The following is an 18,376-nucleotide window of genomic DNA, read 5'->3' on the forward strand; positions in this document are numbered from 1 at the left end:
CAAAAAAAATATAGCATGTCCTATTCTTGTCTGTTTTGCGGACAAGAAAAGGCATGTCTACAATGGGCCGCCCTTTCCGTTCCGTAAATTGCGGAAGGCACACGGGCGGCTTCTGTTTTTTGCGGATCCGCGGTTTGCGGACTGCAAACAACAGCACGGTCGTGTGCATGTAGCCTTAATATAGATTAGAATGGCACAAATAATGCCATGTTAACATGCCCTAAAACCTGCCAGTATAGCAGTGCAAATATCACAAGGAAAATGCCAATAACAGAACTGTACAGATGTGTCCTATATTAACGTTTCCCTTTTCCATGTTGAAAGTAGATATGTTTCATTCTTTAATGTTGTATTCGTATTCAGTCCCTAGAAGGGCCTTAAAGGATATCTTTCAGCAGATTTGTCCCTATGACACTGGCTGACCTGTTACATGTGCACTTGGCAGCTGAAGGCATCTGTGTTGGTCCCATATTAATATGTGCCCTCATTTCTGAGAAAAATTATGTTTTATTATATGCAAATGAACCTCTAGGAGCAACGGGGGGTGTTGTCGTTACTCCGAGAGGCTCTGCTCTCTGCAACTGCTGTGTCTTCTCCACTTTGATTGACAGGGCCAGGCAGTAAAAAAATCACCACACCTGTCAAAGTGCAGAGGGTGGGGTAGTTGCAGAGAGAGCAGAGCCTCTAGGTGTAATGACAACGCCCCTGTTGCTCCTAAAGGCTTATTTGCATATATTAAAACACCGCTTTCCTCAGCAATGCGGGCACATATGACCATGGGACAAACACAGATGCCTTCAGCTGCCAAGCGCACATGTAACAGGTCAGCCAGTGTGCTTTAAAGAAGTTGCACAGGCTTCAGATATTGCCGATTTATCCTCAGTATAACTCATTAATATCAACTCGTTGGGGTCCAAAACCGCCACCGTCCTCCTGCCTGATTAGGACAGGTTTTTTGTGTAGTAATAGGACGGCGGCCATTTTATTTCTCCTAATGATTGCTCCATAGACAAAATGAACCATTATAACTAATGAAAGGTATTTGGGAATATATTTATAACTAGCTGAAGGACCTGGCTTCGCTCGGGTATATTTAATCTATTTTATTTAATGTTTGTGTGTTGTTAAAAGATATCAACACTGTCCACTATAACAGTGACATCTACAGCACTCTACCCCCAAAACAGTGACCTCCACAGCCCCCACTCCTTAACACTGCCCCCCCCCCGTGCCCCGTCCCTTAAAATTGGACCTCCACAGCAGTCCACCCCCTTAACTTTGACCTTTATAGCTGCTTTGCCCTTTAACAGTGACTTTCACAGCATACCACCCCCTTGACAGTGACCTCTGCAGGGGCCCGCCCCCTTAACAGTGGACTTTACTGGATCAGGGACGTGTCCTTTTGAACAGCTTACTCTAAGACAGCAGCACTGTACTGTCTGTGAGCTGCAAGGAGAAAGTCACCCTCCCTCCCACCTCTGCAGCTGACAGAAGTTGATTTTTACCTTTATTTTTTCAATCCCCATCGGCTCAGGAGTGGGCGTGTCCTAACCAGACCAGGGGCGTGGTTTAACTGGACCTGGGGGCGGGGTTTTAAGTCTTTTGAGGGTGGACACATTTCGGCAGGGGGTGTGTCTGGGCTTCTTTCTGCAAGAGTGACACCCCTCGGGGCACCTTACTGGCTAATTTGCATATCAAATAAACTGGATTTTCAGAGGATAAAAACATCTGTTGCTCAAACAAAGGCACATCTGGAAATAAGGTACTAAGTGCTATTAGGCCATGGCTTTATTTCAATAGCGATTATCCTGGTGACAGATTTCCTTTAATGCTCTCCTATAGCAGTGAAGATAAATGGCTTGGTTGTTATGGAAACCTGGAGTAAAACTTAATGTGGAGGCTGGAGGACCTGCGAGCTTCTATTGGCTGATGAGGGTCATGTGACCAAGCTTCTATTGGCTAATGCATTTTTGGGGAATATCTCAGGAACAGTACATCCTAGAGAGATGAGATCTGGTCTAAAACCTTCCCGGACACCTGATGTACCTGTGTGCCAAATTTCGTGATTGTAAATGCGACGGTACAGATTCCTTTAGCGGACACACACACACACATTCAGCTTTATATATTAGAATAAAGTAATATTTAAGTAAGGGTTTGTCCCCATAAAAAATATTCTACATTTTTCAAACCAGCTCCTGGATCTTAATAAATTTGTAATTGCATGAAATATTTTTTTTTTCTAAAATCAGTACCTCGCCATCCGCTGCTTGCTCTTTTTCTAATTCCTCTGTGAAAGGAAATGCCCCCTGAGAGTGCATTTTCCCCAAAGGCACCAGCTCGCTCCGTCCCAAAACGCCTGACCCATTAAAATATAAATGCATTTATCCTGTACAATGAACACTGTAACAAAAAGATCTAAATGGCAATTTGCCTTTTATTTATTTTTTTGTCACTTCACCTTCGCCAAAAAATTGGATAAAAAGTGATTTAAAAAAAATCATGCACACTCCGATATGGTATTAATAAAAAACTGCCCAGCCAAAAAATTAGCCCTCATACAGTTCTGTAGATGTAAATATAAAAAAAGTTATGGGGTCAGAATATGATGAAATAAAAAAATAATTTCCCAAAGTTAAAATAAGAAAAACATGGTATCATTGTAATTGTACTGACCAAGAGAATGAAGGCAACTGGTCAGTTTTACCACAGAGGGAACACTGTAAAAACAAAACCTATAAAACCGCAGAATTATGGGGAGGGTTTTCCAATTCCAACGGATTTGGATTTTTTTCCAGCTTCCCAATACACTGTATGCAATATTAAATGATGCCAACACTGCCATAAAAAGTACAACCTAGTCCCATAAAAAAAAAAAACCCTCATACGGCTATGTCAACTGGAAATTTTTTTTTTTTTTTAAAGTGATGGATCTGGGAAGGCAGGGAGTAAAAAACGGAAACGCAAAAATGAAAAATCTCCTTGAGTTGAAGGGGTTAAACTATTGGTGAAGGGTTCGGCTAACAATGCACTATTGTTTATGGCAGCCTTTAAAGGAAATGTTTTATATATATATATATATATATATATATATAAATGATTTATAAATGGGGGGTGTTTTAGCTCTAAAATTGGGCCAAAGACAACAATGAGTATTTCTAGGTAAGAAATAGCATTAAAAAAATGTTTATATATAGATGTATGTACACCCGGGCAACGCCAGTTATAGACACTAGTTCATCTTAAGATTTTTAGTGCTTTGAAGCTGTTCACACAGCCCTAAAGCCAGACTTTATTTTATACATGCACATGTATTGTGTGTGCACCGTTATGTGGGTAAAACCTCTGGATGAAGGTTGCAATGAGCACCATGTTCAGCAGACATACAGCGCCAATGTTAGAAGACATTCCTGAATTATTCACATGCCCAAGCTACGACCAGCACACACCATGTATAATTCATAAGGAACCACCAGCTGTCAGTGTAACCTTCCGATGAACGCGTTATCGCAGTAATGCTGGTGTCATGTGGCAGTAATGTCTGCGGCACAAGTGACTGGAGTGTAATTTATAACGTACTATTATTGCCACTTTTACATAGGAAGGGCAGCCATGTAAAGTCTTACTTATGTTGAGATAACAATATTTGATCTTTTGTATATTAATAATTATACAATTTATCAAAATGTATAATAAATCTTACAATTTAGCAAAATACATAGACTTTGCTATCATTTATTAAAGGGGTTTCCCAGGATTTTGATACTGATGACCTACGGTATTCTCAGAATAGGTAATCAGTATCTGATCGGTGGGGGTCCGACAACCGTGTACGCACCTTCTCCATCTGTCAGAAATTATGAGATCTACCTCTCTAGTGATAGTCGTTTAACAGGTAGCAGTTAACAGGTATCGTCAGGGGCGGATTGAGTGCATCATAGGCCAAGGGCTGTCTACCCAACTCGAGCCCCTCCATTTCCGCTGACAGTCCCCCACTCTTCTTTGTGCCACCCAATAGTTTTGTTTTTTTTCTGTATGAAGAGGCTGCAGTACTCTGTGATCCCTGCTGCCTTTTCCTAGGCCATGTGACATTACATTTATCAGTCACTTGGCCTAGGTGAAGCTCAGTCCCATGACCTGCAATACCAAGCACAGCCACTATCCAATGGACAGCGCTGTGCTTGGTAAGCAGCGAGGAGGCTGCAGCTCTCACTGGAGAACCACAGTCTCCTCAAACTGCTGATTGGCAGAGGTGCCCTGAGTTGGACCTTGCAAATCTCACATTGATGACCTATTCTGAGGATAGGCCATCAATATGTTAGTCCTGGAAAACCCCTTTAATTTATGTTATTTGAGGTACCATCTACAAAATGTTCTGTAGTCAGAGAACGCTTACTGTGTTATCTTTGCCGTTACATAGGTTAACATCTCAGGAACAGTACATCCAGGTTGCATCTAGTAAATTATCTCTACTAAGATGTTATCAGTGGTGTTACATAGGCGTGCAGGTGACATCTAAATCATTATTCAAAAAATGGAGTAGATGTCACATGCAGTCTTATTTTACACTGATGGGACTGCTTTCAATCAGGCTGTTTCGGCTTAGAATGCCGTGAATCAGCCAAATAAAAAACATTTATCTGGCGGAGTCTCTGCATATTTGCTGGGTTTCAGCTGGATCTCCACTAGACCCTATTATAGTTAATGTGGCCGGACAGCATTTCGCCAGCATACGGCAATGCCAGATCCGACAGGCTGTTACGGCCATAACAGTCTGCTGCTCTCCAGCTGTTGCAAAACTACAATTCCCATCATGTCTTGCTGTAGGCTGATAGTTGTAGGCTGTCTGGGCATGCTGGGAGTTGTAGTTTTGCAACAGCTGGAGAGCTGCAGGTTGGCCAGCCCTGTACTAAAGGTTCCCTACAGCCCTATGTAATGCCCCAGATAAAACAGCAATAACTCTCTTGCTACAGATAATTTAGTAGATGTTCCCTGCAGTACTATGTAAAACTATAGATATCACAGGACTGAAAGGGAAATCTCTTGGCACATGTTACTTGCAGTCTGGTGCTGCCTCCTCCTTCTTGCCCCGCTGCTCCTCTGACTTCCTCTGCTTCTGGCTAGTTTGCAGCAGTGTGGCATGAGGGAGGAGCTGTGAGCCAGCATTCAACAGCTTAGTAGGACAATGCACCATGCTGAATTCATGTGTACATGTGGGAGTGATATGCCTGGCGGTAAAATCAGGGCCAGATAAACCTGGTGGCAAAATCAGGACAAAATCAGGATGAGATGAGTCTAGTGGCAAAATTAGGTTGAGATAATTCTAGCGGCAAAATCAGGGCATGATTTCTGGCAAAATCAGTATAAGAAATCTAGCAAAATCTGTGTGAGAAATCTGGCAAACTGTAGTTACTGGAGGCAAAATCAGGGCAAGATAAACCTGGTGGCAAAATCAGGGCAAGATAAACCTGGTGGCAAAATCAGGGCAAAATAAGTCTGTGGGCAAAATCAGGATGAGATAAGTCTAGCGGCAAAATTAGGTTGAGATAATTCTAGCGGCAAAAACAGGGCAAGATTTCTTGCAAAATCAGTATAAGAAATCTAGCAAAATCAGTGTGATAAATCTGGCAAACTGTGGATACCGGAGGCAAAACCAGGGCAAGATAAACCTGGTGAAAAAATCAGGGTGAAATACTTTTGGTGCCAAAAGCAGGACGAGATAAGTCTAGTGACAATATCATGGAAAGATATTCCTGGCTGCAAAATCAGGACTAGATAAGTCTGGGGTCAAAATAAAGACAAGATAAGTTTGGAGGCAAAATCAGGGTGAGATTGTTTTGGTGACAAATTTAGGACGAAATAAGTCTAGCGGCAAAATCAGGTTGAGATAATTTTGGTGGTTATATCAGGGCAAGAAAAAAATTGCTGCAAAAAGACAAGGTAAACCTGGTGGCAAAATCATGGAGAGATCATTCTGGTGGCAAAATCAGGCAAGATAAGTCTGGGGGCATATTCAGGGCAAGATAAGTCTAGTGGGAAAAAAAGGGCAAGATACACCTGGCAGCAGAATCAGAGCGAGAAGTCTACAGGCATAATCCAGACAAGATACGTCTAGTGGCAAAATCAGAACAAGATGAGTATAGTGTAAAAATCAGGGCGAGATTTGCCTGAAAGCAAAATCAGGGCGAGATGAGTTTTGGGGCAAAATCAGGGTGAGATAAGTACAACATCAAAATCAGAGCGAGATCTGCTCAGCAAAATTAGGGTGAGATAAATCTGGAGGCAAAATCAGGGCGAGATACATCTGGGGGCATAATCAGGGCAAGATAAGTCTAGTGTACAAATCGGGGCATAATACTTGCCTGGAAGCAAAATCAAGCAGAGATAATCCTGGAGACAAAATGAGGAAGAGATAAGCCTGCCGGCAAAATCAGGGCAAAATTATTCTGGGATCATAATCAGGGCAAGATAAGTGAGGGGGCAAAAATAAGGGCGAGATATGCCTGGCATAATAATCAGGGCAAGATAAACCTGGCAGAAAATCAGGGTGAGAAGTCTAGGGGCAAAATCAGAGTGAGGCAAGTCTAGGGCATAATCTGGGCAAGATAAGCTTAGTGGCAAAATCACAGCGAGAAATTTTTAGCATCAAAATAAGGGCAAGATATACCTGGAATAAAAATCAGGGTGAGATAGGCCTGGAGGCAAACTCAGGGCGATATAAGCCTGGAGGCAAAATCAGGGTGAGATAAGCCTGGTATAAAATTCAGGAAGAAATAAATATGGGGACAAAACTACGGTGAGATAAGTCTGGGAGCAATATCAGAGCGAGTACATTTTGGCAACAAAATCAGGGCGAGATAAGTCTGGTGGTAAAATCAGGCGAGATAAGTCTAGCTGCAAAAACAGGGCAAGATAAGTCTAGAGGCAAAATCAGGCAGCAAACATTTTGCTGACAAAATCAGGGCGGGATTTGTCTAGATTCAAAATTAGGGTGAGATAAGCCTAGAGGCAAAATGAGGGAGAGATAAGCCTGCTGACAATATCAGAGCAAAATTATTCGGAGACAAAATAAGGGTGAGAGAATATTGACAGCAAAATCAGGGCAAGATAGGTCTGGTGCCAAATTCAGAGAGAAATAAATCTGAGGGCAAAACCACAGCGAGAAGTCTGGGGGCAATTATTCTGGGATCAAAATCAGGGCGAGATAAGTCTGGTGACAAAATCAGGGCAAGGTAAACTTGGTGGAAAAATCATGGTGAGATAATCCTGGTGGAAAAATCAGGGCAAAATAAGTTTGTGAAAACATCAGTTCAAGGCAAGATAAGTCTGTCGGCAAAATGAGGGTAAGATAAATATGGGGGCAAAATCTGGCCGAGAGAAAACTAGGGGCAAAATCAGGACGGGACAACATTTACGGCAAAATCAGGGCAAGATATGCCTGGTGACAAAATCAGGGCAAGGTAAACTTGGTGGAAAAATCATGGTGAGATAATCCTAGTGGCAAAATAAGTTTCGTGAAAACATCAGGGTGAGATAAGTCTGGGGGCATAATCAGCTCGAGATAAGTCTGGAAGCTAAATCAGAGTGAAATAAGTCTAGTGGAAGTCAGGGCGGGATAAGTCTTGGAGTAAAATTAGGTTGAGAAATATAGGGGGCATAATCACTGTGAGAAATCTGTGGTCAAAATAAAGGCAAGTGATCTTGGGGGCAAAATCAGGGTGAGATAAGCCTGGGAGCAAAATCAGGGCGAGATATTCCTGGGGGCAAAATCAAGGCAAGATAAACCTGGTGGCAAAACCATGGCTAGATAAGCCTGAGGCAAATTTAGGGCGAGGTAAGTCTGGGGCAAAATCAGAGCAAGATACATATAGGGGCATAATAAGGGTGACATACGTCTAGCTGCAAAATCAGAGTGAGATATACCTGAAGGAAAAATCAGGGCAAGATAAGTCTGAAGGCAAAATCAGGGTGAGGAAACTTTGGTGACAAAATCAGGGTGAAATAGGCCTGGAAGCAAAATCAGGGCGAGATAAACCTGAAGACAAAATAGAGATAAGCCTGGTGACAAAATCAAGACAAAAATTATTCTGGGGCAAAATCTGATAACCCTGGCAGAAAGTTTAGGGCAAGATAAGTCTATCAACAAAATCAAGGCATGATTTCTTGCAAAAATCACTATAAAAACTCTAGCAAAATCAGTGTGAGAATTCTGGAAAACTGTGGTAACCTAAGTGTGGCAAGATTAATGTGTCATATCTAAAAAAAAATATTGCAGTGAACTGGGTGTGGGTTCTGGTACAATCAAGGTGTAAATCAAGAAGTGAAATCTGGCAAAAAATCATGGTCAAATAATAATTTTGGTGGCAAAATCAGGGTGAGATAATTTTGGTGGCAAAATCAGGGTGAGATAAACTTGGTGGCAAAATCAGGGTGAGATAAACTTGGTGGCAAAATCAAGACAAGAAAAGTCTGGGGGCAAAATCAGAGCAAGATAAGTCTGGGGGCAAAATCAGAGCAAGATAAGTCTGGGGGCATAATTAGGATGAGATAAGTCTAGCAACAAAATCAGGGTGAGAAGTCTGGGGGCAAAATCAGAGATAATTCTGGAAGTAAAATAAGACTAGGGGAAAAATCAGGGTAAGATAAGTGTGGGGGCAAAATAAGAGCAAGACATGTCTGGGGGTATAATCAGGGTGAGATAAGTCTAGTGACAAAATCAGGGCGAGATGAGCCTGGAGACAAAGTCAGGGAGAGATTAGCCTTGCGGCAAAATTAGAATGAAATTATTCTGTGGGCAAAATCAGGGACAAGATAAGTATAGTGCAAAAATTAGGGTGAGATAAATCTGGCAGAAAAATCAGGGTGAGATCATTTTTGTCAGGGCAAGATAAGCAGATTCACCATAAGATAAATTTGGTGGCAAAATCATGGCAAGATAACAATGGTTGAGAAATTAGAGTGAGATAAGTCTGGTGGCAAAATCAGGGTGAGATAAGTCTGGCGGCAAAATGAGGGTCAGATAATTTTGGTGGCAAAATCAGTGTAAAAAAATCTAGCTAAATCAGGGTGTGAAATTTGACATACTAAAAGGTAACCTAAGTCTGGCAAGATTAGTGTGTTATATCTAAAAATATTTATATATTGCAGTGAACTGAGTTCAAGTTCTGTCAAAATCAAAGTGTGAATTAAAAAGTGAAATCTGGCAAAACTCAGGGCAAGATATTTCTGGTGGCAAAATAAAGGCTGAAATAGGTCTGAAGGCAAAAACAGAGTAAGATAATCCTGGGGTCAAAATCAAGGCAAGATACGTCTGGCAGCAAAATCAGGGTGAGATAAGTCTAATGGCAAATTCAGGGTGAGATAACCTGATGGCTAAATCAAGGTGAGATAAGCCTAAGGGCAAAATCAGAGAGAGATAAGTCTGGGGGTAAAATCAGGGCAAGATTTGTCTAGGAGTAAAATCAGGGCGAGTTAAGCCTGGTGGCATGTTCAGAACAAGAAAAATATGTTGGAAAAATCAGGGCAAGATAAGTCTGGGGGAAAAAATCAGGGTGATAAAATTATGGCGGCAAAATCAGGGCATGATTTCTGGCAAAAATCAGTATAAGAAATCTAGCAAAATTAGTGTGAGAAGTCTTGCAAATTGCAGTAACCTAAGTGTGGCAAGATCAAAGTGTCTTATATAAAAAGATTGTAGTGAACTTGGTGTGGGTTCTGGCAAAATCAATGTGTGAATCAAGGCGTGAAATCTGGCAAAAATCAGAACGAGGTATGCCTGGCAGGCACAATCAGGGCGAAATAAGTCTTGGGGCATAATCAGGGCGGGATAATTCTAGGGGTAAAATCTGGGTGAGATACGTCTAATAACAAAATCAGGGCATGATTTTGGGCAAAATCCGTCTCAGAAATCTGGCAAATTGCAGTAACCTAAGTGTGGCAAGATCAGTGTCTCATATGTAAAACAAATATTGCACTGAACTGGGGGCGGGTTCTGGCAAAATCAAGGTATGAATTAAGGAGTGAAATCTGTCAAAATCAAGGCAAGATAGGCTCGTCTGTAAACTCTGGGTGAGATAAACCTGGTGGCAAATTCAGTGAGAGATAAGCCTAGCAGCAAAATCAGGGTCAGACAAGACTTGCAGCAAAATCAGGACATTGTTTTGTGTACAATTACTATAAGGGTCCATTCACACGTCCGTTTTTTCTTTCCTGATCTGTTCCGTTTTTTGCGGAACAGATCAGGACCAGATCTGGACCCATTCATTTTCAATGGGTCCTGGAAAAAATCGGACAGCACAATGTGTGATGTCCGTTTTCGTTGTTCCGTTCCGCATGTCCGTTTAAATATAAAACATGTCCTATTCTTTTCCGCAAAATTCGGATCCTGGTACAATACAAAGTCAATGGATCCGCAAAAAACGGAAGACATTCGGATGTCATTCCGTATGTCTTCCGTTTTTTGCGGAATCCGTTCCTGGAAACACATAGCAATTTTTTTTTTATTTTAATTTTTTTTCAAAGAAATAGAAACAACTTTATTTGATTATTGAAATGTATACATGTTTCCGTTTTTTGCAGATCCGCAAAAAACGGATGACATACGGATGACATACGGAAACATTTTCAGGAACAACGGATCCGCAAAAAATGGACTGAAATTCGGATTATAGAAAAATACTGACGTGTGAATGTAGCCTAAGAAATTTAGAAAAATCAGTGTGAGAAATCTGCAGTAACCCAAGTGTGGCGAGATCAGTGTTCTCATAACAAAAAAAACATTGCAGTGAACTAGATGTGGGTTCTGGAAAAATCAAGGTATGAATCAAGGAGAGAAATCTGTAAAAAAAATCAGTGTGACATCAGTCTGGTGGCAAAATCCATGTGAGATAAGTCTGGCAGCAAAATCGTGGAATGATTTCTGACAAAATCATTAAAAGAAATCTAAAATCAATCAGTGTGAGAAATCTGGCAAATTGCAGTAAACTACGTGTGGCAACATCAGCGTGTCATATCTAAAAAAAAATATTGCAGTGAACTGGGTGCGGGTTCTGGCAAAATCAAGATGTGGATCAAAGAGTTAAATCTGGCAACATCAGGGATTAAAATCTGGCAACATTAGGGAGTAAAATTTGACAACATCAGGGTGTGAAATTTGACAAAATTGTGGTAACCTAAGTCTGGTGTCTGGCAACATCAAGGTGTGCCATCTAGTAAAATCGTGGTCGCTGGTATAACTGTATTGTGATATGTGGCAAACTCAAGGTGTACCATCTGACAAAATTATGGTTTGGAATAGAAATTATAAAAAAAAAATTTGATTATTTTTGGTCCGATTCACCATATTTTTGAAAAAGTTCAATTTAGATGCGAAACTGAGAGAGAGAGAAACTACTAAGCAGTCTCCATAATATAAATAGCATCCACCCAGAGGTCCCCCAAGACCTCTCAGCTAGAAAAGCCAATTCTGTCCACTTTGCTCTGATAAAAGGCTTTTGTCCTGGAACAGCTGTTATTCTACTTATGCAAGGAAGCTTGTTTAAAGGGCTGAGCAATGATTGGAAGGCTATGCCACAGTTGTGAAACACTCAGCTTTTTAATTGCACATGTTTTTCACATGTGGATCTCTCGCTTGATTTGCCTGAAATGAACTGCAAAATATTTGGGTCTGTTAGAATTAATTTTAGGGGGGGAAACTCAGGATATATTCCAAATTGATAGAACTAATTTGCTCATCTGTAGTATGTATATTTATACATGCCTCTTGTGCTTCACAAATCAATTTTCCCTATTTTTTTTATCTACTAAGTTTTTGGTGGAAGCCTCCAGTATATTTTCATAATAAAATAGTGCATTAGTGGCAGACTCAGTCCTTTTTTATACAATTTTCCCTTGGTGGTAGCCTCAAACTATTCAATCAGTGCTTTTTCATAATAAGATTCTCATTTGGTGGTTGCCTGAAGCTGTTCAATCAGTGCTCTACATAATAAGATTTGTTTGTATCTATTGCTGTACATGTGTCCCCACATAACGCTTCTCTGCAAGCTAGTCTCCTTTCTGAAAAGAAAGGAAAAGTGAGTGTCATACCAGGAACCCAATTCTTTCTAACTAACTAAGGGCTCGTTCACACAAACGTTTTTTGCGTTCCATTTACGTAACCATTCATTTCAATGGTTCAGCAAAAAAAAAAAAACGGAATGTACTCCGTATGCATTCCGTATTTCTGTTTTTCCATTATGTTGAAAGATAGAACATGTCCTACTATTGCCTGCAAATCACGTTCCATGGCTTCATTCAAGTCAATGGGTCCGCAAAGAAAAACTGAAACACATACGAAATGTACTCCGTATGTTTTCTGTATCCGTTCCGTTTTTGCGGAACCATCTATTGAAAATGTTATGCCCAGCCCAATTTTTTCTATGTAATTACTGTATACTGTATATGCCATACGGAAACATGGAATGGAAAAACGGAAAGGAACCGGAAACACTACTGAAAAAAAAAAAAGAAAAACGGATCCGGAAAAAACAGCCCGCAAAACACTGAAAAAGACATACAGTCGTGTGAACGAGCCCTAAGGCTATTTTCACACTGGCGTTTTGGCTTTCCGTTAGTGAGATCCGTTCAGGGCTCTGACAAGCGGTCCAAAACGGATCAGTTTTGCCCTAAGGCCTAGTTCACACGAACGTATGGCTTTTATAGTTTTTTGCGGTCCGTTTTTCACGGATCCGTTGTTCCATTTTTGAGTTCCGTTGTGTTTCCGTTTCCGTTCCGTTGTTCCGTTCCGTTTTTCCGTATGCCATGTACAGTTTACAGTAATTACATAGGAAAAATTGGGCTGGCCATAACATTTTCAATAGATGGTTCAGAAAAAACGGAACGGAAACGGAAGACATACGGATGCATTTCCGTATGTGTTCCGTTTTTTTTGCGGATCCATTGACTTGAATGGAGCCATGACCCGTGATTTACGGCCAAATATAGGACAAGCTCTATCTTTCAACGGAACGGAAAAACGGAAAAACGGAAAAACGGAAAAACGGAAACGGAAGGCATACGGAACACATTCCGTTTTTTTTGCGGAACCATTGAAATGAATGGTTCCGTATATGGACCGTATACGGAACACAAAAAAACGGCCCGTACACCCGCAAAAAAAACGTTCGTGTGAACTAGGCCTAATGCATTCTGAATTGAAAAGGATCCGCTCAGAATGCATCAGTTCAGTCTCCATTCCGTCTCCATTCCGCTTTGGAGGCGGACACCAAAACTGAGCCAAACGGATCCGTTCTGACACACAATGTAAGTCAATGGGGCCTGATCCGTTTTCACTGACACAATCTGGCACAATAGAAAACGGATCCGTCCTCCATTGACTTTCAATTGTATTCAAGACGGATCCGCCTTGGCTATGTTAAAGATAATACAAACAGATCCGTTCAGAACGGATGCAGACGGTTGTATTGTCTGAACAGATCCGCACCAAACGCGAGTGTGAAAGTAGCCTTACTAACTAACCTTTAATAGAGCTGAGCAAAGAAAATGTTGCTTGGCTGCTTGAGAGGCCTTGGTTGGGGTATTATTTCTCCTAATGGCGGGTGCCAAGTGTGCATGAGAAGCATCATAAGCCAGGCAACGCTTCTCTGGGTTTCTAAATATCTAAATCTAAATATCTTAAATCTGCTGGCATGAGATAGTCTTGGGAAAGCTCATTGGAATATATTTACCCGAAAACCATAAGGGACATCTTCTTGCCTAAAATACTCTGCACACATACTACGCATAATGGGCGCTTTCCATAATGAGCAAGAACACACACCAGACAACGCATACATATATTGCTCAGAAACCCAAAGTGGCATACCAGCCTCCTTCTCCTTCTCTCTCTCTCTCTCTCTCTCTCTCTCTCTCTGTAATTTGCCTAAAATGAATTACAAAAGTTTGGATTCTTTAGATTCCAAACTTTTTGGGAAATTTGGAGTGAATTCCAAACTGGTAGAATCTACTCGCTCATCCTTAGTTTGGTATTTAACAAAAATCTGAGTGTTTATCTGGTATACTCAGGGAGTGGTATTCGGAAAAATCATGGTGAAATATCTCTGGGAATTAGGCCTCATGCACACGACCGTTGTGTGCATCCGTGGCCGTTGTGCCGTTTTCCGTTTTTTTTTTCGCGGACCCATTGACTTTCAATGGGTCCGTGGAAAAATCTGAAAATGCACCGTTTGGCAGCCGCATCCATGATCCGTGTTTCCTGGCCGTGAAAAAAATAGGACCTGTCCTATTTTTTTCACGGCCAACGGTTCACGGACCCATTCAAGTCAATGGGTCCGTGAAAAATCACGGATGCACACAAGATTGTCATCCGCGTCCGTGATCCGTGTCCGTTTTTTCCTATCATTTCAATGGCAAACTTGACTTCGATTTATTTTTTCATTTTTCATGTCCGTGGATCCTCCAAAAAACAAGGAAGACCCACGGACGAAAAAAAACGGATCACGGACCAACGGACCCCGTTTTTGCGGACCTTAAAAAAAAACGGTCCTGTGCATGAGGCCTAACACTGTTGTATCCAGCAAAATCATGACATTGGATTTGGCAAATCCCCCTATCACACTGGTGTGAAGTACAACTGGCTTAGTTACCCATAGTAAGGCTACTTTCACACTAGCGTTCTGCTGTCCGCTCGTGAGCTCCGTTTGAAGGAGCTCACGAGCGGAGCAGAACGCTTCCGTCCAGCCCTGATGCAGTCTGAATGGATGCGGATCCGCTCAGACTGCATCAGTCTGGCGGCGTTCAGCCTCCGCTCCGCTCGCCTCCGCACGGCCAGGCGGACAGCTGAACGCTGCTTGCAGCGTTCGGGTGTCCGCCTGGCCGTGCGGAGGCGATGCGGATCCGTCCAGACTTACAATGTAAGTCAATGGGAACGGATCCGCTTGAAGATGACACCATATGGCTCAATCTTCAAGCGGATCCGTCCCCCATTGACTTTACATTGAAAGTCTGAACGGATCCGCTCAGGCTACTTGCGCACTTAGAAATTTTTCTAAGTTATTAATGCAGACGGATCCGTACTGAACGGAGCCTCCGTCTGCATTAATATGATCGGATCCGTTCAGAACGGATCCGATCAAGCGCAAGTGTGAAAGTAGCCTAACCAATCAGATTCCACCTTTCATTTTCCAAAGGAGCTAGGAAAATTGAAAGATGAAATCTGAATGGTTGCTATGGACAACTAAGCCAGTTCTACTTCACACAGGTTTGATAAATCTCCCTTATAGTGTCTATGGTAAAAGTAGGGTGTCCTCTATAGGAAATTCGGGGCTTTCCATATACATATATATATATATATATATATATATATATATATATATATATATAGTTAAGGCTGCCGTGCAGCCTGTATTTGTGGGAGGGGCATAGGCCCCGCCTCCTGGCTATTTGAGGCGGAGGAGTGCAGAGGGACGGGACGTGCAGCCAGGTACCTGGTACTTCCGGTTCACGTCTGGTTACTGCACGTCCCGCTCCCTTAAGCCTCGTTCCGGGTAAGTATGGGGTCGGCGTCGCCAGGTCTAGGTCGCGCAGGTAAGCAAGGTAGCCGATGCCGGTCGGCTGCTCAGATCCTTACTACGGTGGGGGGGGGGCGGCGTACGGCTGCTCAAGTCCTCACCTCTCAACAAGGTGGCGCAGACACGCGGGGGGTTGGGGCCGGAGCTCCGCTCACCTCCTTGTTCAGGCCGGGCGGCGCAGGCAATTACGGGCGGACGTGTGTTCTGGGGGCGGCCGCGTGTGCCGGTTGCTAGGCACGCTCTGCGGCTCCGCCCCTGGTTACACTTCACGGTGGTTGTTTACCCCGCCGCCGGCCGGGGGGCCTGCGGTCGCATTTACAGTGGCGCATGTTGACCAGCACGTGCACGTCATTAGGCACGTGGCTGGGTGCATATGGGAACTGTCATTTTTTTTTTTGTTTATTGTTTATTGTCCTGGTCCCGATGTTCCACAATGTGTATCATTGTTCATAGGTGCTAGCATTACAGAACACAAACCTCTTGGATTATAAATGGGAAATGATATTATGTCTGGGGTTAGCTTACTTTGTGAACATTCGCCCAAACGTTTCCCACTATGTGATGGTCATGTATGAATACCCCAAGCTTCTAGATTCCACTTCCCTGCTCAAGAGCTGTGTTGTGGGGCTCTCCGTGCTGGAGCAGCAGTGCCTGCGTTCTGTGGCAGGCCTGTGGCTCCGGCGGGAAAGCTGGGTTGGGGCCTGTAAAAAAAAAAAAAAAAAAAATTCCAATACATTTACATTGTTGTCATGCATCATCGTTGCAGTATCTGATTCTGGTCGGTTATCTGACGCTCCACGCCATTCCAAGGATTCCTTACTTGCAGTAGGTGGTACGTCCTGATTGCTACACGGGTATGGTATATGTCACGGGGGTTTGGCCGCAGGCACGTTCACACGTCTCCCATATGTGATGTCCGCCGCACCAGTGGCATGTGGTCCCTCTTGGCATGTCCAGGTGGGCATACCCGTCTCTCTTGTTGCTCGTCTGCTTGAAACGTTCAAGCTATGTGGTTTTTGTTTTTTCTTCATATTAGTGGCAGGGTACCCTAGGTTGTCACTCGTTCATTGTAAGTCGCATGTTCATTGTGGTACGTCTGCTTGAAGCGTTCAGGCATCCTTGCGTCCGCCGCGCCGGTGGCATGTGGTCCGGCCTGGAACCCCAGGTGGTCGCTCTGTTTATTGTGGTACGTCTGCCTGAAGCATTCAGGCAATAGTACGTCCTCCAATCTGTGTCATGCCTGAACCTCCAGGGTGTCTCTTCGTTCATTGTGGGTCATCTGTTTATTGTGGTGCGTCAGCTTGAAACGTTCAGGCATCGTTGCGTCCGCCACGCCGGTGGCATGTGGTCCTGCCTGGGACCCCACGTTGCCACCTTGTTAATCGTGGTCATCTGCTTGAAGCGTTCAGGCATCGTTGCGTCCGCCGCTCCGGTGGCATGTGGTCCTGCCTGGAGCCCAGGCTGGTTACTTGGTTATCGTGGTACGTCTGCTGGAGGCAGTCGGGCAGTAATACGTCCTCCACTCCGTGTCCTGCCTGGAGCTCCAGGGTGTCTGTCATCTTATGTGGTACGTCCGCTTGAAGCGTTCAAGTGTTATTGTGGTGGTCACTCCGGGACAGCGGGGGCCCGCCTGGAACGTCCAGGGTCCATACTCGTCTCTTGTTACATGTCTGCTTGAAACGTTCAGGCGAAGTATGTCTGCCACACCGGTGGCTCGTGGTCCTGCCTGGAACGTCCAGGTTGTCTTATTTGTCTCCTGTGGCACGGGTGCTTGTAAACGTTGGTCAAATGTACGTCCGCTACCCCGGTGGCACGTGGTCATGCCTGGTACGTCCAGGTTGTCTGCCTCGTCTCGTTGCACGTCTGTCTGAAGCGTTCAGACAATGTCACGTCAGCCACCTCGGTGGCATGGTGTCCTGTCTAGCACATCCACAGGGTCTTTTCGCCAGGGTAGGCACGCATCCTCCCTTAGCGGCCTGCATAACTGGTTGACGGCACTTCAGTCCGCAGCCTTGAAAAAAAAAAAAAAAGTCAGGCCATGTTGTTGTTTTTTGTGTGTTCCCTCAGAGGTAGACGGTAAAGCCGGTCGCAACCAGGTTGGTAATACACCAGCGCATTTAGTTTTCATATTTGCTTTATTTTTACGACAGCACGTTGGGGTCTCAGTGCCTTCGGCTTCCTTTAAAAAGGCCTCCACCTCGGTCAGTGGTACGAGCCTCCAGTACGGTATCAGTACCCCCTTTTGTCATCAAATTCCATAACCAGGTAAGTAGCAATTCTGGTCCGTTAGGCCGGCCTTAGTCCAGGGGCGGTCTCACTGGTAGGGGTATTAAAGGGGCGGACCACCGGGATGTTCTAGGCACGCCTGGTGTTCACACGAGTAACAAGGGTTTTGTCCTCAGGTGATATCCAGGGCTTAATCACAACACGGTCAACATGTCCCAGGCTTCAGACATCGATGACGCCTCGTCCATCTCCGGGTCCATGGTTTCCAGTCTGGCAGGTCATGGATCCCTAAGGAGCTGGACCATCCCGAAGCTCGTGGCAGAGTTAAATAGAAGGGGCATCAGTCACCCGGCTTCGGCCAGGAAAGCCGAACTTTACAGGCTACTGGTGTCTAGCCCGGTTTCACCCAGTGAGCAGCTGGCAGTGCCTACCATACAGTCATCTCTGGCCCAGTTAAATGCCACGATGGGGAGTCTGGCGGCCTCAGTAGCGGACATCCAGCACAGGGTCATGGAGCTGGAGTCCAGGGCCGCCTCCACTTCACAGGCGGTGGCACCCGTGACTGCGGTATCGTGGCCAGTGGC

At 43.8% G+C, this 18,376-nt stretch overlaps 1 protein-coding gene across 3 annotated transcripts in view; it reads right to left on the minus strand.

Moving 5' to 3' along the window:
* RASSF2 (Ras association domain family member 2) overlaps nt 1–18,376 on the minus strand; it is a 94,188-nt gene that overhangs the window by 40,573 nt on the left and 35,239 nt on the right. The window lies entirely within an intron of this gene.

Source organism: Bufo gargarizans, chromosome 2, assembly GCF_014858855.1.
Source record: "Bufo gargarizans isolate SCDJY-AF-19 chromosome 2, ASM1485885v1, whole genome shotgun sequence".
NCBI classification, from domain to species: domain Eukaryota; kingdom Metazoa; phylum Chordata; class Amphibia; order Anura; family Bufonidae; genus Bufo; species Bufo gargarizans.